Below are 24,183 nucleotides of genomic sequence, written 5' to 3' on the forward strand. Positions count from 1 at the left end.
ACCAGTGAGAATGGGGAAAATTAACAAGACAGGAAATGCCGGGACACCTACACCCCAATGTTCATAGCAGCAATGTCCACAATAGCCAAACTATGGAAGGACCCTCGATGTCCTTCAACAGATGAATGGATAAAGAAGCTATGGTCTCTATACACAATAGAATATTACTCAGCCATCAGAAAGGATGAATACCCACCATTTGCTTCAACGTGGATGGAACTGGAGGGTACTATGCTGAGTGAAGTAAGTCAATCGGAGAAGGACAATCATCATATGGTTTCACTCATACGTGGAATATAAGAAATAGTGAAAGGGATTATAAGGAAAGGAGGGAAACTGAGTGGGAAAAAATTAGAGAGGAAGACAAACCATGAGAGACTCCTAACTCTGGGAAACAAACAAAAGGTTGCAGAAGGGGAGGAGTGGGGGAATGGGGTACCCGCATGACAGGCACTAAGGAGGGCAGGGCACTTGATGGGATAAGCACTGGGTGTTATATACTATATGTTGGCAAATTTAATTTAAATAAAATATTTTTTAAAAAAGGTCATGTGTCATTTAGGAATGGCTGATAATAGCTGCTTAGTTGTAAGACAACAGTCAGTGATAGGCAAAGATCATATTTTGTAACAAAAGAAATGTTAGTTCACACAATTATCAGATGTCAATTTTTTTTGTCAGATGAAGACATTTACCACTTCCTACTATCTTCAGAAGACAACAAAATCTACTCTTGGCCAGCCAAGTGCCTGTTTACAGAGAGTGGGGAGGTGAGAAGCCTTTTAAATTGTTCCTGCACAATTTACAACGTCCTTGAAACAGCTCCACGGAGCTACCCAGTTATTATCATTTGACCTGCAGGAAAGTTGTAAATTTGGCAAGGAAATGAAAAGTTTACTGAGAAAACAGCCAGTCTCCCAACATTCAAGTGTTTCCATAATCTGATATCCAATTTACCAAATTAAATATATTTCAGGCAGTATAATAACCACTTCTGGGGCAGTCCCGGTGTCCCAGCAGTTTAGCACCACCTTCAGCCCAGGGCGTGACCCTGGAGACCCAGGATCGAATCCCACGTCGGGCTCCCTGCATGGAGCCTGCTCCTCCCTCTGCCTGTGTCTCTGCCTCTCTCTCTCTCTCTCTCTCTCTCTCTCTGTGTGTCTCTCATGAATAAATAAATAAAATCTTAAAAAAAAAAACCACTTCTGCTTGCCTAAAATAACTATTTCAGGCAAGCAGACATTCCCCAAAAGCTCCCAATTCATGACAGGCATTCTCATAAATTGCTAGTAGCCCATAAATTGGCACAATCTCTTTAGAAGAGATTGCAATAGCAAGGCTGTCTTTCAAAAATAAAGGCAATAGGCAATAGTTTCCAAAGATAAAACAACTCAGAAAACATGGCATCCAAAAGCCCTTTTCCAAAAAAATCTTAACGACAATGAAGCCCAACCAAACATTAAATGACCGAGAATGACGAAGCCATGGAGAAAGACCAACGGTTAACAGTGCATGGATTACGAATCGAGCACTGGGAGAATAACTAGGGGAATTAAAGCTAGTGAGTGTTAGAAGTAAAAATCCTAACAAAATAAAAATAAAACCAGTGACAACCATCTGAAACCAAGGGAGGGATGCTGGGTAAAGACCTCAGATTGTTTATCACATTGTTACAGTGCGTGCAACTCATTCTGACTCCCACAATGTTGGAGGTGTTCATCTCTCTTCTGAGCTAAGAGAATTAACCCTCTTCGGATAAAAGATGGCTTTTCAGGAGATTGACAATTTATTTTCCTCTTGTTAAATTCAAGTAAGATCAACTAGAATATTTTACTTTTAAAACTCCATTTAGGGCAGCCTGGGTGGCTCAGCGGTTAAACTCCGCCTTCAGCCCAGGGCGTGATCCTGGAGTCCCGGGATTGAGTCCCACATCGGGCTCCCTGCATGGAGCCTGCTTCTCCCTCTGCCTGTGTCTCTGCCTCTGTGTGTGTGTGTGTCTCTCGTGAATAAATAAATAAAATCTTTAATAAAATAAAATAAAAATAAAACTCTGTTTAGTTTGAGCTCAATCTTTCACAATTACTTCTGCCTGCCATTTATCTGGCCACCCCTCTGTCCAGCTCTCTCACTACAGGTACAGAGGCAAGCCTGAAACAAATGTCAACACTGGTTTGTTTTTGTTTTGTTTTGTTTTGGTTATTTTTTGGTTGAGATTTTTTTGGGGTAATATTTTCATTTCTCCTTTGAGCTTTCTTTGTTGGGCTTGATTTTTTGTTTCTATCAAAGATTTTATTAAAGATTTTATTTATTCATTCATGAGAGACACAAAGAGAGAGGCAGAGACACAGGCAGAGGGAGAAGCAGGTCCCGTGCAGGGAGCCAGATGGGAGACTCGATCCCGGGACTCCAGGATCATACCCTGAGCCAAAGGCAGACGCTTAACCACTGAGCCACCCAGGCATCCCAGTTTGGCTTGATTTTTAAACATAAGGAACACATATCACTGATATAAAAAAGGAAAAAAGCAATACTTTTCTGACTTGAACTGTTCATTTTCCTAAAACAGTCACCTGATCCATGCTTCTCTTATTTCCCCAGCCCCACCAACCTCAGATTCTGACTCAAATACTATCAGCAGGTCCTCTGCATTCTCTGATCTTTCTTTCTGGCTTTTGTCTTAGTTGTTAGAAACACATTATAGTCCCAGTTAGAGAATCTGCCTACGTCACACCTCCTCACAGGTATTGAACAGGATAAGGCAGCAAGCCCCAAGAACGTGGGCAAGACAAACAGCGGTGCTTGGGTATTTAAACTATAGGTGTGAATGGAAACTACTGACACTGGGAATCCCATCTGCGCTGTTACTCCATCACAGTGGTGACACACCAACCCACTGCATTTACAAGAAGTGAAGACAGCTCTACCATTAAGTCCCCTTCCAATCTCTATCTCTCTCTACTCTCCCCCCACCCCTCACCCCCTCTCTCTTAATGAAAGTCAAAGAAATAAACCCTATCAGACATGGAAGCAAGAAGGAAGGGTGGGGGTTTGGGTAGAGGGAAGGATAATGGAAAAACAATGAGGGGAAGAGAGTAGCCTATATCCACACTGGGAGCTGGATACAGTTTTCTCTACCCCAAGACTCTAGGAATGGATGCCAGTCATCACAAGCTTACCTGATACTCCGAACAAGGTAGCTGGCTGGGCTTTGTTTATTCCATAGAAGTCAGTGGCCTTTGTTGGTCAGGGTCCTCCTTCTCCTGCCTCTTCCTGTTCTTTATCTTAAGGAGTGTGTATCACAGCAAAAGCTGCAGAAATCAAATTTTACAAACTCATTAGATCAGGGATTATTAGACACCACAAAAACCAAGCTGTACCCATAACAGATTAAAAATAAATAAGTATTTAGCTCTTGGAAGATAAAATATCTTGTAAGTTAAATATACATATACATAGTATTTCAGGGGTTTGATTATAGCTCCTAGTTTAAGCTCTTACTTTTTGGACAGATCTCTTAGTAACAAAATAGACACAATCAGCTTCTATGTATCTGCAGTCATGGCTCCCTAGAAATAGCAGATCAAAAAGATGAAAAAATCAGAGTTCATGTCTGAAAAATTAAGGTGCTGCTCTAGATCATAATTATTCATAAATGCTAACTACCAGTCCACAGGGTTCTCTAGTGGCAGGGAAAAATAAGTCCCCACAAACCAGTCACCTTGGGGATTGCTGCTCCTACCTTCCCTACTGAAGACATGTTGGCACAGTAAAGGCTCTGAGAAGTCCTGCAGTTAAATGCCAAATCTGTTAATTTTGTTGAATCCATTCCAAACCTATTTGACCATAGAATGTCTTCTTTGAGGTGACATTAATGATATTCCTTCAGCCTGACAATCCTGTCTAGCCTTAAAACTAAATTATCCTGAGTCCGTGAAATTATTTGAACTCTTACCTTTAAAGGTTTATCCATCAAGTGGATAGTAGCTTAACATGCACAAGCACCACTTCTTGGTTATAAATTAGGCTCACAAGAGCCAGTAAATAACAGTTATTCTTTGCTTACAGTTTCATGTCTAGACTTGGTCTAGAGAAACCACAAGAAACCATGATAATCACACAAAATCAAAAGCAAGTCTCAAATACTGGCAACATGCTTCCCTGTTTGACCCAATCTTCTCTAAAAGTCCCTCCCTGGTCTTTCATTATCACACATCTTCCTCCAAACCCAACGTCCCCATTCCCAGTCCCCCCTTGCTTTCTAAAGTTTATACTCAAACTTGATTCTTTCTACTTCAATCTGAAATTGCCCCAAAGAAGAAACATCTGAATAGGAAGTAAAGTATCATTTAGAGAAAATAAGCAGCACTCCATAAGGAGGAATCCCAAATTAACTGGACAAAATGCTGAAAGAAATATTGTGGAAATTATCTCAGAAATCAAATACTTACACAACTGTTATGTAAGCTTACTTAAAAATATAGCTCAAGGGGCAGCCACCCAGGCTGAGTGGTTGAGCGTCTGCCTTCAGCTTAGGGCATCATCTGGGGTCCGGAGATTGATTCCCACATCAGGCTCCCTGTGAGGAGCCTGCTTCTCTCTCTGCCTGTGTCTCTGCCTCTCTCTCTCTCTCTCTCATGAATAAATAAATGAATCTTAAAATATATATATAGCTCAAGTGGGGCACCTGGGTGGCTCAGTGGTTGAGCATCTGCCTTTGGCTCAGGTTATGATCTCAGGGTCCGGGGATGGAGTACCACATGGGGCTCCCCGCAGGGAACCCATTTCTCCCTTTGCCTATGTCTCTGCCTCTTTCTCTGTGTCTCTTAGGAATAAATGAATAAATTCTTTAATGTGTGTGTGTGTGTGTGTGTGTGTGTGTGTGTGTATACACACATACATATATATATAAAGCAAAATGTTTATTGATTACTTACTGTTGGTCAGGGACAATTCTAGACAGTGGGGATAAAGCAATGAGCAAAGTCTGAAACACTGCACTACCAACAATACTACAGAATAGATTGGAAAACTCAGTAATACTCACTTACATGATAACTTTGGGGAAAACAGTTTCTAAATTGAAGAAGGCTGATTTTAGGAAAGAATTTAAAACTATCTTATAAGGCACAAAGTTTTCTTGCATCTGTGAGAAGAATATGGGAAAGGCAACAGGTATTTATTTTGTACCTGTCATTTCCCAGACACCATGCTAGATGCTTTTACATATGTTATGTTATTTAATTCTCAGAATGATCCTTTGACTTAGGTTTCAAACATCATTCTACAGTTAAGAAACCGAGATAGAGCTAGTGGTCAAACTTTTGTGTATGCCTGATTCCAAATTCATGTCTTTTATACAAGAATAGTGAGGTTCAACCTGAAATGGAATTCATGGCCGCTTCAAAGTAACATTTCTAATTTGACTTTACAATGGCAGAAAAAAACATAAGCCAAAACTATATGAGGTAGGAGAATGGGCATCAACATCACATCCAAAAATAACCTTCACATATTTGTAAGAATCATACTTCCCGATTTTAAAACTTATTACCAAGCTACAGAAATTAAGACAGTGTGTACTGGCATAGAGAAGGACATAGAGATGAAGGGAACAGAATTGGGAATGCAGGAATTAAACTCACATACATGGTCAATTCATTATGAACAAAGGTGCCAAGACAATTCAATGGGGGAAAGAATAGTCTTTTCTAATAAATGATGTTGGAAAAAAGTGGATATTCATATGCAAAGGATAAAGGTGGACCCTAACTTCATACCGCATACAAAAATTTATGCAAAATAAACCAAAAACCTAAATGTGAAAACTATAAAAGTCCTTAAAAGAAAACACAGAAAAGAAAATTTTCTGTCCTTAAATTAGGTCATAGTCTATTAGATACAAATAGACCTAAAGCAAAAGCAATAAAAGAAAAAAAAAAAAAAACAGGACTGGACTTTATCAAAATGAAAAAACTTTTGGGGTGCCTAAGTAGCTAAGTCAGTTGAGGGTCCAACTCTTGATTTTGGCAGGTCATGATCTCGGGGTTGTGTCATCAAGCCCCAGAAAACATCTGCAAATCACATACCTGATATGGGTCTAGTATCCAGAATATATAAAAAATTCTTACAACTCAACAATAAAAAACAACCCAATTTTTTAAGTATGCAAAGGACCTGAAGAAATATTTCTCCAAGGAAGACACACAAATAGTCAATAAGCACATGAGAAAACATTCAATATCATTCATCATGAGAGAAATGCAAATCAAAGCTATAAAAAAATACCGCTTCATACCCCTAGGGTAGATACAATAATTAAATAAACCAACAAGCAAACATACAGGCAGATTAGCAAGGATGTAGAGAAACTGAAGCCCTCATATATTTTAGTGGGAAAGTATACATTAGGACACAGTCTGATGGTTCCTCAAAATTTTAAACAGTTACCGTATGAGGCAGCAATTCCACTCCTAAGTATATATACCCAAGAGACCTGAAAACATGTTCACAGAAAAAACTAGTACAAGAATGTTCATAGCAGCATAATTCATAAAAGTTAAAAGTGGAAAAACTCAAATGTCTATCAACTGCTGAAGGAATAAACAAGAAGTGAACAATCTATACATTATAGATTGAATGTTTGTGTTGTCATTCCAAAATTCATAAATTGAAGCCTAAGCCCCAATGTGATAGTATTTGGAGGTGGGGCCACTGAAAGTTAATTAGATCATGAGAGTAGAGTCTGTGTGAGATTAATGCCCATATAAAAAACAAACAAACAAAAAAATCTTGCTTCCTATCTCTGTTCCCAGCCATGTGAAAATACAGCAAGTTGACAGCCAGGAGGTGGGCTCTCATCAGACACTAGATCTACTGGCACCTTGATCTTGGATTTCCCAGACTCTAGAACTATAAGGAATACATATTTACTTGCTATTTAAGTCAAGCAGTCTATGGTAATTTGTTATAGCAGCCTAAACTGACTAAGAGACCATGTGATGCAAAACTATTCATCTATAAAAAAGGAATAAGGGATGCCTGGGGGCTCAGTGGTTGAGCGTCTGCCTTTGGCTCAGGGTGCGATCCAGGGTCCTGAGATCAAGTCCCACGTCGGGCTCCCAAGAGGAAGCCTGCTTTTTCTTCTGCCCATGTTTCTGCCTCTGTGTGTGTGTGTCTTTCATGAATAAATAAATAAATAATCTTTAAAAAAAAAAAAAGGGAATAAAACACTGAGTCATGCTACAAACGTGGATGAACCCTGAAAATGTGCTAAGTGAAGGAAGAGAGGTTTAAAAAAAAGAGCCCACGTATTATATAATTCCATTTATATGAAATGTCCAGAATAAGCAAATCTATAGAGATAGAAAGTAAGGAATGTTTGCCAGGGCCTCAAAGTAGGCAAAATGGGGAAGAATGGGATTCCTTTCAGGGAGAAAGAAACAACGTTCCAGAATTAGATGATAGTGATGGTCACACAATTTTGTGACTGTACTAAAAAAACAAACAAACAAAACAAAACAAAACAAAAAAAACCACTGACTTATACATTTTAAAGGGTAAATTTTGTGGTATGTGAAATTACATATCAATAAGAAACATCCTCCCCTCCTAAAAATAATCTCTGAATCAAATAGAATCAGATCGTTATCCATCTTCCCCCACAAAAACCACTGGCATGAGGTAAATCTACTTTGGTTAAATCACATATAAGACCCTGGAATCTAGTCCTCGGATTCAAAAAAGAACTCTTCTGTGTTCTGAAAATGCTTTAAGACAGCATATTCAATTAAAAACAAATTAGCAGGGGCATCTAGGTGGCACAGTTGGTCGAGTGACCACCTCGGCTTTGGCTCAGGTCATGATCTTGGTCATAGGATCAAGCCCCCGTAGGGTCCCACACTCACTGTGGAATCTGCTTGAAATTCTCTCCCTTTGCCTTCCTGCTCATGTGCATGCACGTGCCCACTCTCTCTCTCTCTAATAAATAAATAAATCTTAAAAAACAACAATATAATATCGACATGGAAGCCTACATCTAGATCAGTCTACTGATAAAGTCTTTCAATCTATATGTGCTATGGAAAGGAAAGAATGAAATAGTCAAGTCAAAGGTCAAAGTCAACTTCAACACATGGAAGCACCAATACAAATCACAAGATGTATCAACCCCGCCTGTCACATTAGTCATCCTAGAAATCATGAATGAAAAGATCATGGACACTCCTTCTCATTTGAGAGGTTGCTGACAATCATACCTAGAAATGAAACAAAGGGTCCTCCCTCCAAGATCTCAAAGGCATTCTTCTATGTTGGTAGGCAATAAAAGCTTCCATCACTGAGGGCCTAGTTACAAGCAATAGGGTCTAATTAAAACCCTCACAGAATGATTGAAAACCAAATATGGATATGATGTTAAAATGACTTTCAAGCTTTGAAACAGTCAGTTGATCTTTGATCTTTACTCCTGCTTTACATTTAGTCATACTCAAATCCACATTTTAAAAAAAAATTTACTACAACTTTAATTCTCAGAAATATCACCATGTAGGTTAAAATAGATATGTGCGCACACATGTTCACACAAGCCAACCCATCACTAGTCAAAAGAACACCTCAAGCTAATGAAAAGCCTGAATTCCACCATCTGTAGTAAAAGAGCAGGATAAAATTGAGCAAGTACAGATAATTCCAACTTTTGAGAGGTTATGTTCTAAAAGGTAATTTTAAATCAGCTGTTTCACACTCAAAACATTCTTCCATAAAAATCTCTTAGCTTGTGATCATGTACTCAAGCTAGTCCAGAGAGAAGTACACAATGCACTTAAAGTAGAAAGACGGTGGCACTTATAGGGGGAAAATACCTTCTATGTCCACTTCAGAATATAGCTCAGAGTGGCAGCACCCCAATTGTAGCATCAGGAAATAGGATGGGAACTCTCGTCCCATTATTCCCCAGCTATTCTCAACTGGTGCACACATCAAGGCCATGCTTCACAGTGGGAATTCCTTCCTACTCCTATTCAGACATAAGAATCCTTCTTCACAAGGACCTCTAAGGTTGAGAAAGTCTGTGGTTTTTCTCTACTCTACCAAAGTTTTTGGTTTTTTGATTTTGGTTTCGCAGGATTTTTTTGAGAGAGAGAGAACACACATGTGAACAGGAGGTGGTTGGGGCAGGGAGGGCAGAGGGAGAGAGAGAATCTTAAGCAGGCTCCATACACACTGAGGCGCCCAACATAGGGTTTGATCTCATGACCGTGAGATCATGACCTGAACAAACTCAAGAGTCAGACATTTAATCAATTGAGCCACCCAGGTTCCCCTCTGAAGTTCTAATTTCAGTAAATGTCTGCTTATCCGGAAATGAAAGCAAATCAAAGAATTCACATTGTAAGATTTTTTTAACCTTTGTTGAATTATAACAGTCCTATAGAAAGTCACATTACTGAATTTTTTAAAAAGATTGAGTGATTGGTTGATTGATTGGAGAGAGAGAGAGAGAGAGAGATTGAGAGAGAGAGAGAGATTGAGAGAGAGTGCAAGCAAAGGGAGGGAAAGGGACAAGCAGACTCCACACTGAGTGTGAAGCCCAATATAGGGATCATTCTCACAACCCTGAGATCATGACCTGAGCTGAAATCAACAGGTGGACTCTTAACTGAGTGATCCAGCCAGGTGCCCCCAAATTGCTGAGTGTTTAAAAATGTATTTTGTAAAGAAGTTATGTGGAAAGTAGTGATTTTCAGCAACTTCTCAAATGTTTCTACAGTCAATGCAGATTCCATTCTTCATTACAACTATGTCCTACACCTAGCAGGAGGCTGCCCAGAGCAAGCACCTCAAAGACATCTATGGACTCTCTGTACTCTTAACATCATTAGTATTGTGCATATAGTTTATTTTTTAAATACCCTAGAATAACTACTGTACACTGTGTTAGGTACTAACAGGTTTGGCCTGGCCCTAGAAAAGATATCATGCAGGTGAAAAATAGAACATTTTTAAAATAATAATAATAACTATCCTTAAAAGCTGCAGCGTCTGGACTATGTTATAAGGAATTCCAACGGGAAGCAATGGGATGCAGTGGGTACAGCACAAACTCAGATGGTAGAAAGGCAGGCCCGCACTTGCCACAGTGTGACCTTGAGAGAGCTGCGTCTCAGTGCCTCAATCTCCTCAACCACAGAACTATTCTCACCCAGGGAATTGTGTGGCTGAGTGGCCAAGATGGGAGGGAAGTTAAGTTTTCAATGGATGCCCTTGGTGCCTTTAGAATGTGTTTCGCAAATGTGTATCACTCATTGAACAACTGAAGAAATAGGATGCATTATGAGATTGATCATTACAGCGACCCCACATGAGAACTGGGCAGTGCATAATAACTCAGGCCACCCTCTGTAGACCTTCTCTCACCACCTCCCCACTCTCCTCTCACTTACTCTGAGCTGCCACCCCAGCCCCCATTCTCCAGCCCGACCTCATTCTAGCCTGACCACCTGGTTCTGACTCAGCCTTGCTGTGAACCCTGCTATTTGTGCTAATCCCCCTCCAACCCTGCTTCAGGTTTTCAGGTCAAGGATCTGTCTGTCTCCTCCACACCCACCACCACCTGCCAATGCTGGCACTGACCCGCAGCTTCCTGGGTGAAAGTGATGATGAATCGGCCTCCTTGTAGAAAACCACTGGGGTAATTCTAAATACAGAGTGAGCTTTACAGTTTAGGAGCAGAAAAAAAGAAAAAAGCAAACCTGTAAGTACAGCCATCAGAGATACTGTGCAGTAGACCTCACCTGCCTCCCCTGCACACCCACGCAGTGTCGGAGACGGGGCCGACCCAGCAAATTCTTCTTTGCTTCGGGGACACCAATCTCATCCTACCAGGTAGGTAATCTATCACAATGGATGGAAACTGTCAAGAGAGGTTCTGACTAATCCTCTTTCTTAAATAGATCCTCAGATAACACATGGCAGACTTGTTGAATCGTCTCTGCAGAGAAGAGCTCATCATGATGGGGTGGGGAGGGGAGCAGGGGAGGGTCAGGACTCTACACAGTCTCACTATAGGCACCTATAAGAGGGGCTCCTCTTCACAGCACCCTTCTCTCCAAGCACCAGCCCACCCCCGGCCACTGGAGTGACCCAAACCAAGGGCAGCCACTGCCCTGACTAACCGGACCCAACATGATTCTCTCTGTCCAGAGTTTGGAAGGCAGACACAGAACTTGGAGACATGTGGGACTGCCTGGGGTGCTGTTGTGAACCATGTGCAGGGAAAGCAAAGAGACAGAGATGGCAGGGTGGGCAGAAGGAGAGGGGCTGGGAGACAGAGAGACACAGGCCTAACAGAAACAAATAGAAATGCAAATAGAACACAGAAGAAAGATAGGCAGACCCCCCTCCCCCCCCCCCCCCCACACACACACACACACGCTAAGGCACAGCCCGGGGCAACATAAGAGGCACACAGAGACAACTCAGATGCAGAGGCCTAGTGGGGTAGGCAGCCAGGTGGGGGGATGTAGATTTGGGTGCATCGCTGCCATGTCTGAGGCCCTACTGCCTTTCCGCTGTGCTTCCTGCTGCCTGCCCTGGGCACGACCCCTGCATCCATCCAACAAATCATCCATCCAACAAATCCCTCCCTCAGGGGCACCTGGGTGGCTCAGTGGTTGAGCGTGTGCCTTTGGCTCAGGTCATGATCCTGGGGTCCTGGGCTCACTGCAGGAAGTCTGCTTCTCCCTCTGCCTATGCCTCTACTTCTCTCTCTGTGTCTCTCATGAATAAATAAATAAAATCTTTGAAAAAAATGTTTTAAAAGAACCCTCCCTCAGCTGATCCAGTTGCATACTATTTTCCATGTGTGAAATCAGAAAAGTAATTTTAGTTATCAATATCCAAGGAGAGGAAAGATGGGCAAATTTTAAGGCATATTGTTGATTACAGTACAAATAAGTCAAAATATTTGGGAAACCTATTGAGCAATTGTCATTCAAATGTTATGAAATACTATTACCCTTTTACTCATATCATAATAGGGAAAAAGTAAATACAACCTTAATGCCCAAGGTAGGAGAAAAGTTTAAGCAAACTAAGTCTGGAATATATTATTTCACATCAGGAATAATATTACCTCTAAAATCATTTGCCAAGAACGTAACCAGTAAGTTGTTCATGTTAAAAGAAACATGCTAAATATAAAAGTGCAGAAACTATGTAAAATACATATATTGAAAATAAAGATCATAGTTAACACTCAAAGAGACAATGGGGAGCTACATTTGGGTATCAAATAAAAGGGGCTCCCCGCCCCCCCGTGCTTATTAATGTATTTTCAATACTTTTATGAGGGTATATTCAAGACAATATATTTAATTGCTTAAAATAAGAGGGGAAAAATAGTAAGAGTCCATCCCCTCACAATTTCCCACTTGTTATTCTCTCTCTCTCTCTCTCTCTTTTTTTTTTTTTTTTTTTTACAAATTTATTTGCCACTTGTTATTCTCAAGCTGTGACTTATTCTATTGCTATGGTCCCTCTATGGATCCTTACATAGAACCACTGATTCCAATAACCAGGTTAAATTTCTTGCCAATGCTGCCACATGGACATTTACTTACTACACATTCTCCCCAGTGCCTGCCCACCTTGTACAAGGCTGGGTTTAACTAGTGCACACTGATAGGCAGCTTCTAACTTTCTGAGGCAGCCATTCCATTTTTTAAAAGATTTTATTTATTTATTCATGAGAGACACAGAAAGACAGGCAGAGACACAGAAAGAGGGAGACACAGGCTCCCAACAGGGAGCCCAATGAAGGACTCAATCCCAGGACCCCGGGATCAAGCCCTGAGCCAAAGGCAGATGTTCAACCACTGAGCCACCCAGGTGTCCCTTTTCCATTTAAAAAAATAATAATTTTTTAAAAATTTTATTTATTGAGAGAGAGAGAATGCAAACAGGATGAGCGGCAGGAGAGAGAGAATCCTAAGCAGACTCCATAAGGGAGCACGGAGCCCAAAGTGGGGCTAGATCCCATGTCCCCAAGATCACCATTGCAGCCAAAATCAAGAGTCAGGAGCTCAACCAACTGAGCCACCCAGACACCCCAGCTATTCCATTTGTGTTTTAATGATATCAATGATCTCCAGCTTAATCTGCAGTCCCGAGGCCTCTGGGAAAGGCTCACCAACCTACCAGTGGTCAGGAGACTGTTCCATGTCCAACAAGGTCCCCTCTCCCCCTGGATATTTAGACCTACAGCTGTGCTACTCGAGGTTCTGACCAGGAATCAGATTTGTCCTGGCTCAGGCTGGTTGCTTGTTTTTCCTTCTTTAGGGAATAATACAAATCAGCTCTATTTGGCTGTCATTAATGTTCCCCCTTTCATTCCTCTTTTTATGTGCGTACATACATAGACGCAAAGGGCACAAGGGAGGAGGCATAGCAGTTTCTCATTTTTATATATGTTTTCGAGTCTTTACAACATAAGAGCACTGTAGACCTATACATATATATAATTAACATTCAAAAAGTGTTATTAAAGATTGCTAAATAAATGGTATGACCACAGAGTTCAATGTTTTAAATACCATATATAAAAGCATGAGGTCTAATTAAAAGGAGCCAAGAGGGGCAGGTGGCTCAGCGATTTAGAACCGCCTTCAGCCCAGGGTGTGATCCTGGAGACCCGGGATTGAGTCCCATGTCAGGCTCCCTGCATGGAGCCTGCTTCTCCCTCTGCCTGTGTCTCTGCCTCTGTGTGTGTGTGTGTGTCTCTCATGAATAAATAAATAAAATCTTTTTTAAAAAAAAAAGAGCCAAGAGATCAAAGAAAAATTATCCTGGTAGGTTCTTCACTGACCTACAGCTATAATACCAAACCCCCTTCAGCCACCCCTTTCAACATGCATCCCAAGAAGCATGTGTAGATGGAGGGTGGGGAGGTCAGTATACTTATTTTTGTTATTTATTATTTACTTATTTACTTATTTATGATTATATACTGACTTTCTTATTTGTTGTCTAGATATTGGAACACTAAAAAGGATGCCCACCTATTAGAATATGTGGCCAGATGCCTTTTCAAGACTAGAAGTAATATCCCAATTTCAGCTTAAATATTCCAAAACCCAGGACATTTCCACACCTTTCCTTGGTGAGCCTCTCAATTAATAACAAAAACTTTCTTCCCCCCAGGAGGCCAGTAGGCAGGCCTGCTTGGAGTGAGAAGTACTGAAAGGTCTCTAATGATTTCTACAAGGATGGCTTTTCTTTCAGGTTCAATTCCTGAGAAAGGCAAACTTTCCTGCAGGAGCAATCTCTAGCTTCTTAGAGCTAACGATGCATTCCACAGTTCTTATCCTCATGGGAACATTTCACTCTTTGTGTCACCGTTTGTAGCAAACAGCATCACTGGGTTACACAGGAGAGGAGAAAAGCAGAAAGAGGTGGTTCCATTAACTGTTTAAATCAGGCTTTCTCCTTTTCACTTCACTGTGGTTAGAGCAGATTGCTGGCTGGTGTGACGCGTGCAACCCCACAGCCCTTATTTTACCCATATTTGTGATACAGGAAAGGTTGAATAGAATAACTGTTTTGGCTCCCATGGATCACTTTTTTTTTTTTTCCCCATGGATCACTTTTAAGACAGGGTAGCACACCTGGAGTTAAAGAGATATAAAACTTACTCTGTTACATTAAAATGATCCTTAAATAGCCATAGAGTAAAACCTTATCAGTCTTTGGTTTACTGTGGTGTGGTGAAGAGGCGGACGCAGTGACTAAGTGAACTCCTCTAACAGGGCTCGGTATGCAGTGGTAACTGGAACCTATTATTTATGTCTAGAACAATGACCCTCTGGGTGTTGAGTTGAGGGAAATGAGGGAAACACAGAAACAGTGTTTACAAGATGATCACCAGTTCACAAAGTTCTCCAGTACGTGGTTTGAACGTGTCAGGGCATGTCGTGCCCCTGTTCAAATTTCTTCAGTAGATACTCATTACCTACAAATAATAAACTGCAAATCAGAGTCATCTGTGGACATCTGAAAAACCAAACATGCGGGCAGCCCGGGTGGCTCAGTGGTTTAGCGCCACCTTCGGCTCAGGGCATGATCCTGGAGACCAGTGATCGAGTCCCACGTCGGGCTCCCTGCATGGAGCCTGCTTCTCCCTCTGCCTGTGTCTCTGCCCCCCCCCCTCTCTGTGTCTCTCATGAATAAATAAATAAAATATTTTAAAATTTTTTTTAAAAATGCTCAAGTCCTCTTCCTGAAGATTCTAATTCAATGGTCCTGGGATCTAAGTGTGAACATTTTTTTTAAAAGCTTTCCAGATGATTAAAATGCACAGGATTGAGGACTACCAATTTACAAGAGGAGGTCTCAAGCCTTCTGTACTATATACAAGCCTCAATTTCCGTAGCCCTCCACCTCACATTTCACCTTCCAACACCACCAAACCACTAGCAGTTCCCTATAAACTGTCTCTGAGCCTTTGTGCCCACCCCCCTGCCCTCGCTGTATGACAGATTAGCCACCATCCAGGTTGTGGCTCGAATGAGGCTTTCTGCCCTAACATTTCCAGAAACACAAATGATACAGAGAAGGGGATCTAAGCAGACCAGTACAGAAAATCATCAAATAACAAAGGAAGAAAACAAGAGAAGAATAGGGAAACAAAGGGTTGCAAGACAGCCAGAAAATAATTAATAAAATGCCAATAAGTGCATATTTATCAATAATCACTTTAAATGTACATGAACTAACTTCTCCAATCTAAGACACGGGGTGTCTGAATAATCTAAAAAGACTCACTTCAGAAGTAAAGACACATAAAGATGGAAAGGGAAAGAATGGCAAAGGATATTCCATGCAAACGGAAATAAAAAGAAAACTTAGTAGCTATACTTACATCAGGCAAAATAGACTTTAAGGCAAAGACTATAATAAGAGACAAGGAAGGTTATTATATAATGATAAAGAAGTCAATCTAACAAGAGATATAATATGTATAAATATTTATGTACCCAGCATAGGGGCACCTACATACATAAAACAAATACTAACAGACTAAAAGAAGAAATAGGCAGCAATACAGTAACAGGGGATTTTAATGCCTGCTTTTGTCAGTGGCTAGATCATTCAGACAGAAAATCAATAAGGAAACACTGGCCTTAAATGACAAGCTAGACTAGATGGATTTAACATTCCCAGGCTGGCGCACGCCAGGCTGCCCTTGCACACACCTTATTCTAACAATCACATTTATCACAATAAAGTTATTTGCTTGCCCATCTCGTTACTGAACTGTAAGCTCCTGGAGGACAAACATCATTCTTTTTCTTCTTTATATCCTGCTGTCAAGCAAAATACCTGTCATGTGATGGGTACTCAATCGATTTTCGGTGAATGAACTAATAAATGCATCATGTAAAGGTAATATAGCCAAAAGTATGATAAACAATACTGCTGGCATTATTTTGTTGAGCAAAAGAAATCTTGAATAAACAAAAATTGAATTGTTATTCAATTAAATTCTCCATAATGTGCCTGGGCAGCCTGGGGGGCTCAGCGGTTTAGCGCTGCCTTCAACCCAGGGCCTGATGCTGGCGTTCCTGTATCGAATCCCACGTCGAGCTCCCTGCATGGAGCCTCCTTCTCCCTCTGCCTGTGTCTCTGCCTCTCTCTCCCTGTGTCCCTCATGAATAAATAAATAAAATCTAAAAAAAAAAATTCTCCATAACGTGCCTTGGGTTCTAAAAGTTACTTAATAATCCTCAAGCACACTAGAAGGAAAAGTCTTGGTTATCTCTGACTTGGTTAGAAGCAATGCTGCTTCCATCTTATGTCTAGAATTCATTTCAAGGGGACTCATATGACTTCAATTCTAGTCTTAGACATTGCTGAAAGAAATATCTGAAAGAAACTGGCAGGAGAGTTGGCAAGACAAAGATACATTATATATGCAGTTTAAGGTTTTCTGAATAGCATTTTGCTAAGCTACAGGCTTACAGGATTTAAAATATGACTCAGAACACCAACTATGATGCCAACATTTTTATTTTTAGATTTTTTAGCAGAGAATATGGCTATAAATTCAACCTACTCAGTCTACAAATCCTTTAAACTTCCTCCTAGAGAACAGAAAAGGACTTGGCATTTCTCCGGGTATTATTTTATTTGCATATATAGCGATGCTGGTAAAATTTTGGTAACTAAAGAAGAATTAATAACTGAAGCTCTAAATGATTCCCATGATTACTGCTTAAGTTGGCAAAATATCCTTAAGCAAAGAAGACACTTGCTCATGGAAATGTGCATGGGCGGATTGTTCAGTTTTTTTCACAACGGTATGCTCGCTTGTAGTTATATCTGTGTTCTCAGACAAGTGCCAACGGGGCAATAACAGAAGGACCACAATTTTGAGAGGCAAAATGGGACCACAGAAAATTCAATGGCATGGTAAAAATATTTCATCCCTCATACCAAGTGTGCTTTGCTGTTTGACACTTTAGCTTTTCATGATCCTATTTCTTATTTTTAAAAAAATTTTGATTATATTGAAGTATAATTTATATACTACCCCTGTTAGGTGTACAGTTGGATGAGTTTGGACAAATGAATTTACACCACCTCAAGCAACATATACAACACTTTCCTCACCAAAAAGTGACCTCCTGCAGTCAACTCTTACTCACTTGCGCCTCTGATTTCCAACACTATCAATTAGTTTTGTCTGTTCTAGAGCTTCAGATAAATAGAATTGTGCAGAATATGCTCTTTTTGTGTCTGTTTCTTCCTTTCAACCTGTTTTTGAGTTTCGGCCACAGAGTATCAGCAATCCCTTCATTGCTGAGTAGTATTCCATTGCATAAATATACCACAAGTTATCTGTTCATCAATTGAGGAACATATGAACTATTTCCAGCTTTTAGTTTTTATAATAAAGCTGCAATGACATTCAGATATAGGCCTTTCTCTTGGGCAAATGTACAGGAGCAGAACTGTTAAGCCATAGGGTAAATGTGTTTAATATCAGAAACTGCCAAACTGTTCTCCAAAGTAGCTGTGTCTTTCTCTACTCACCAGCCATGTCTCCTGACCTCTCTAGTTGCTCCATATCCTAGTCAACACTTGGTATTGTCAGTCTTCTTTTTTTTTTTTTTTTAAGATTTTATTTACTTATTCATGAGAGACACACACAGAGAGAGGCAGAGACATAGGCAGAGGGAAAAGCAGGCTTCCCGCGAGGAGACCAATGCAGGACTCGATCCTGGGACTCAATCACGGGACTCCAGGATCACGACCTGAGCAGAAGGCAGATGTTCAACCGCTGAGCCACCCAGGTGTCCCGGTATTGTCAGTTTTTAAAATTTTAATCATGCTGGTGGGTACAGGTATACCTCATTGTGGTTTCATCTACAAGGTATGAAATGTGTTTCCTTCATCATTCAAGATTTTCCTCCTCCTATAGAACACTGGCAATATGATATAATAAAAGATCACTGGGTTAGTTTCTGGAATCTTGAATTTTATCACCAACTTTGTCACTAAATAGTTGCATAAATGCTGTAAAAACTATCTACCCTGACCTCATTCTTACCCCTAACTCTAAATCAGTTAAGTCAGCCTAAATGAGACTTAAATTCTTGTTCTAAATAAAAATGAGCATAAATTAGTTTTATCAAAAGCAATATATTCCTTTCATAATAGTTAAGTATTATTTTTGCATAATGTCCCACAGGTTTTTTTTAAAGATTTTATTTACTTATTCATGAGAGACACACAGAGAGAGGCAGAGACACAGGTTGTGGGGAACCCGATGTGGGACTTGATCCCAGGACCCTGGGATCACGATCTGAGCCAAAGGCAGATGCTAAACCACTGAGCCACCCAGAAGCCCAATGTCCCAAAGTTTTCAAAGAGAACTTCTATCTACCCCAATGCCAGAGGAATAATTATCTTCAAAATAGTACACATTTAAAAAAAAAAAAAAGGAATAGGAATTCATCAGAAAGGAGATTGCATTCAATGTAAGGCTCCCTCTTTTGCCTGGTGCTACAAAGCTGGTTTGCTAAATCAGTTAACCTTCCTGAATTCTCTTTCATAGTCCTCTGAGATTAATTTCCAAATTGCTTTTAAAAACCTTTCTGATTCAAAAAATACAAATAATCACCTTTGATCACTGAAGTTTTACACACTAAGCTTTAAATTGCATTTTGTGACTCAATTAGCAAATCATTGGATTCATTGGCCATTTAACCTTATGTACATCAATTTTTCTTTACTATTTATTGTGAAGCTTCATATATCTAGCAACTTAGAGAAATCAAGCAAATTCCAAAAGTTAGTTCTCATCTTTTGTGTTTCCATAAGGCAAGGTAAGGCTAAAGCGAAGGTGAAGACAGAGTTAATGATAAAAGCAGGAAAATGTCATACATTCTTTATGAGGAAACTTAAGGAGTTGGAAGAAAGGATAAACAGTGATCAAAGGTGAGGGGAAAATGCATGGCAAAACACTAAAGGAAATGAGTTTTCAGTCCGAAGAAATATGTACTAAAAGAAAAAAATTGCAAATAAAACATCGTGTTCAGGGAGATATAGTGGGAAGAACACAACACTTTTTACCTTCAATTCCCATCTAAGCAAACAAATTAGAGATTGCCTACCCAAGATTCAGATTACATTTAACAAAGGTTTCCCATATCTTGTTTGTTCTAAAGATATCTCAGAATATGCCAGCAGAGACAGAATAAACCCTTTATTGCTGACAGCAAAAAAGACACGGGCTTCAGTGGGAGGTCTATTTCAATATGAATGAGACAAGTTGAGTTGCAGCTAAAAAAAGATCACATCATTTATTTTAAAAATATATATTTATACAGTATACTTCCAACGGTCTTTTACCCATCGAGGTGAAAAGGAAAATAATCCACCTGCCATCAGTTCAGTTGATCATTAACCTTTCCTGGGTCACTAACCTCTTTAAAAGTCTAATGAAAGTTAGGATGCAATCTTTCCAGAAAAACAATCCTAAGGCTTTGCAGAGCCCCACGTGGTTCAGCTCCATGAAAGGCCCTCTGTGGAGCCTTGAAGGGTTTAGGGACCCCGGGCTTAGATGAAGTGCCCCTGATTAAATAAATTTGTCAGTGTGCTTTCTGCTGCCAATAATTCAAATCGAATCTGTATCCAAAAAAGAGGAAAGCAAACCTCTCCTAATCCAAACCCCCAATATAATACACAGTAGAATCTGAAGATCATTTTTTTATTTTTCTTTTGCTCTTTTACATTTTTATGTTTTGTGAGTGTATGACTGTTTTATTTTTTAATATATATATTTTTTATTGAAGTTCGATTTGCCCACATATAGTATAACACCCAGTGCTCATCCCATCAAGTGCCCCCCTCAGTGCCCGTCACCCGTTTACCCCAACCCCCGCCCACCTCCCCTTCCACTACCCCTTGTTCGTTTCCCAGAGTTAGGAATCTCTCATGTTTTGTTACCCTCCCTAATTTTTCCCACAAAGATGCTTTTTTAAATTCCAAAAATTATTGAATATTCACTTATGAAGTGTATGTTCAGAAGTAGAAAGTGAGCTATAGGGATGCTCCCCAACATCCATTCCCTAATCATTGCCCCTCCAACATCAGAGTCAGACAACAAGTATGAATAGTCATTTGAGTGGGTGATGTCAGCGCCTTCCATTTCTAGAATAGTTTTATTCTAAAAGGAGGAATTCATTATGGGGCACAGAGGGAGGAGAGTAAATGGCTAGAAAAATGTATGGGAACAAACTGATGTGATTTAATTTTGAGACATTCAGAAATATAAGTGAAAAAGAAGGATAATTTGAGAACTCTGGCTTGTACGGCAGGTGTCTGTGGCAAATAAAATAACAACCCCCAAATATACCCACAGCCTGATCCCTGGAACCAATGAATGTTACCTTATATGGCAAAATGGACTTTAGAGACATGATTAAAGTACAGCTCTGGAGATGGGGAGGTCGTCCAGGATTATCCATGTAGGGCCAATGCGAGGACAGAGTCCTTATAAGAGAGAGGCAGGCGATCTGTGAGTAGCCTGCAATATGATGAGATGTGATGATGGAAAATAAGATGTGACATGGGACCATGAGCCAAAGAATGCAGGTGGTCTGGAAAAGTTGGAGAAAGCAAATAAGTAGATTTTCCACAAGAACCTCCAGAAGGAACACAGCCCTGTTGACAAGCTGATTTTAGACTTCTGACCTCTAGTACTGTAAGTGAATCGATCTGTATCATTTGAAACCACAAAACTCAACAGTTTAGTTTTGTGACAGCAGCACTAGGAACCAAGCATGCTCTCCATCTGTTTTTTTTTTTTTTTTTAATGTCAAGGAAACAAAGGGAGGTATGAAACAGCATATGAAAAGTATTTTCTAATGAATAAATACCTCCATCAACAAGGTTAAGAATAGTTCAAATCTGGCCTTGAGCCAGCAACACATGGGGAAGTTATGTGATATAAGGAAAAACACTGGACTAGGAGTTAGAAAATTTGGGTTTTCATCCTCACTCTTCTGTGTACAGCTATGTGTCATCAGGCAAGCACAACCTCTTTGAGTTTCAGTGACTGATTTTTAAAATGAAATGTGGAGACTACACACAAATTATAACGTCTTAACAAAGGCCAAAGAACCTTCTCTAGTGACTAATTCTAACCAGTGGCCTGTTTTCCCATTACTTAGTGGTTACATGTCTCATCTTAATCCTTATATCACCCTGTGAGGTTGGCCACACATTTCCTATTTTAACCTTAAAGAAGGCATGTCCTTTGCCCGCCATCTTGGGGATCTGAATGTAGGTCTGTCTGACTGGAGACCACCTTACTCTCCACTGTACTGTGCTGCCTTTCCAAGCCAAGGTGCACACCGTGAGCCTAGGGACCTGAGACAGGTTGGTACACAAGAGCTAGAGAAGACCACCAATACCAACCAGGATCATGGATATGCTTAAGAAAATAAAAGAAAATCGGGGATTGGTCAGGAGACTAAATTATATCCAAGCATTTTAAATGCTGGACATGAACTTCTGGGATCACTTTTTTTTTTAAGATTTTATTTATTTATTCATGAGACACACAGAGAGAAAGAGAGGCAGAGACACAGCAGAGGGAGAAGCAGGCTCCATGCAGGGAGCCCGATGTGGGACTTGATCCCAGGACTCCAGGATCAGACCCTGGACTGAAGGCACCGCTAAATCCCAGAGCCACCTGGGCTGCCCCTGGGATCACTTTTTTTTTTTTTTTGGTGGTGGTGGGGGGAATCACTTTTTAAAACAAAAACATTTCATGACACAAAGGGGCCTTAGAGGGCAGACACCTTACTGTTCTCTGAGGTAGAATGCTATATTCCAAACCAATGAACTTCTTTCTTTCACATTCAGATTCCACACTGGGCCTATGCTGCTGCAGCAGCTCCAGTCTTCACGGTTCACGGGAGGAGAATGGAAAGCCTGCGGCCCAAAATAGTTTAATAAGGCCAGCAATGATTCATGGAGTAATAACAGGCCAAGCAGGCACAGGCCTGCAGAACTGAGGCCCAGCTGGGAGGGGGTTTCACGGCCCAAGGTTACAATGGAGAATACAGAGGACATTCATTACACATTTTCAAGGAGAGAAAGATCATTAGTATCACCTGCAAACTCCCAAAAAGGAAGTCAAATATGAGGTAATTCAGCCTGACAATTTATTAACACTGTCCTAGAGTTCAAATGCAACAGACCCATAAAGGTAAAAAGCAACCATGTAAACAAAAGCTCTTGAGAATGTCTTCTCTCTCAAAGGCTCTAATTTAGTCCCAAAATTTGCTAAATGAATTTTATGTGCATAACTATCTTATGTCGAGGAATAGTTTAAAAGAAGCAGAACATGTAAAGAAGAACAAAAATACTCAGAAAACTGTAAAGAGATCAACATTCATAGGCCAGTCTAAAAACCCAAACTTGAATAACCCCACAACATAGAACATTTAGGTCATTAATGATATTTCTGATCATACTCCTGTTCCCAAGGAAAACTAAGAGTTGAGCAAAAGTTTAAGCATGCTTAAACTTAAGCGTGCAAAGAAAAAGAAAATTTGCAAAAGTTGCAAAAGTTTAAGCATGCTTAAACTTAAGCGTGCAAAGAAAAAGAAAATTTGCTTTTCCATAATTAATCTACCTTAAATTCCAGTTGAGGCAAGTATTTGCATATGCTCCCAGTTTTCTTCTGAAGTCAACATTTACATAATTAGTTATTAGACAAATAAACAGATGGGTAATTCACAAAGTTAATCACTATCTGCTTTTGCTATCAGAATTTTGTATTCCAGCCAAAGAGGGAGTCAAATATACCTATGCAAAGATACATGCAAGAGTTACATACGGCCTAAATTGAAAGGGTAAAACAATAAACACAAAGATTCACTGGCATTACAGTGGTTTAGTCTAGAAATAGCTCTGTGGATAAAATGAGAAAAGCAAAGTTTATAAGAAGGAAGAGACAGAATGTGATGAAGCTGATGAGAAAAGGCAGGCCATATGTGTAACTGCGCTAAAATGGGACTGGGAGAGAAAGTCAATTTTTTCAGCTGGAGTTGAAAGTAAGAGTTTAGAAGTCATGGGAAATATGGTCACGTGAGAGCAGTTTTTTTACAGGTGAAAAGGTAAATTTCACAACTTCAATGAAGGTCCCGTGAAAATCACCAATATCAATGACCTCAATGCTTTTTTTATTCAAATATTAGTTAGATAACCACAGCATGCTCAACACTGATCTCACCAACAAGTGTGAGTCTTTGCTGGAGAAGCAATAATCTTTTCATTATATTCCTTTCATGTATGTGAGTTAATGACAAATTACTGAGTTCCTGGGATCAAGAAAAAAATTGCCAATAATAGAGGTGAAATGAAAACATTTGTCAAAAAACAGCAACAACAAAAAATACCTTCATCAATTATTAGAACATATGATATCTGCTGAGCCAAAATGGAAAACAACAACCCTCATTTCACAGGTGCTTTGCCAAAAATATATCTATCTTTTCCCTCTCAGCCACTCAGGAGTAGCAAAAAGTACATTATGGTTTCCATAAGGCTGGTCTTCAGAAAATCAGATTGAAAATCAGAATGAACAGGGGTGTCTGACTGCCTCAGCCC

The 24,183-nt window shown here is 40.0% G+C and overlaps 1 protein-coding gene across 3 annotated transcripts in view; it reads right to left on the minus strand.

Annotated features, from left to right (window-relative positions):
• The window catches only part of OSBPL3 (oxysterol binding protein like 3), a 179,531-nt gene that overhangs the window by 110,735 nt on the left and 44,613 nt on the right, over positions 1-24,183 (minus strand). For all 3 annotated transcript variants that reach the window (XM_072764574.1, XM_072764572.1, XM_072764570.1), the window contains exon 2: positions 3,177-3,308. The gene's annotated coding sequence lies outside the window, so the exon portion shown is untranslated. The remainder of the gene's footprint in view (positions 1-3,176; positions 3,309-24,183) is intronic.

The sequence above is a fragment of the Vulpes vulpes genome, chromosome 7 (genome assembly GCF_048418805.1).
Source record: "Vulpes vulpes isolate BD-2025 chromosome 7, VulVul3, whole genome shotgun sequence".
Lineage (NCBI taxonomy): Eukaryota > Metazoa > Chordata > Mammalia > Carnivora > Canidae > Vulpes > Vulpes vulpes.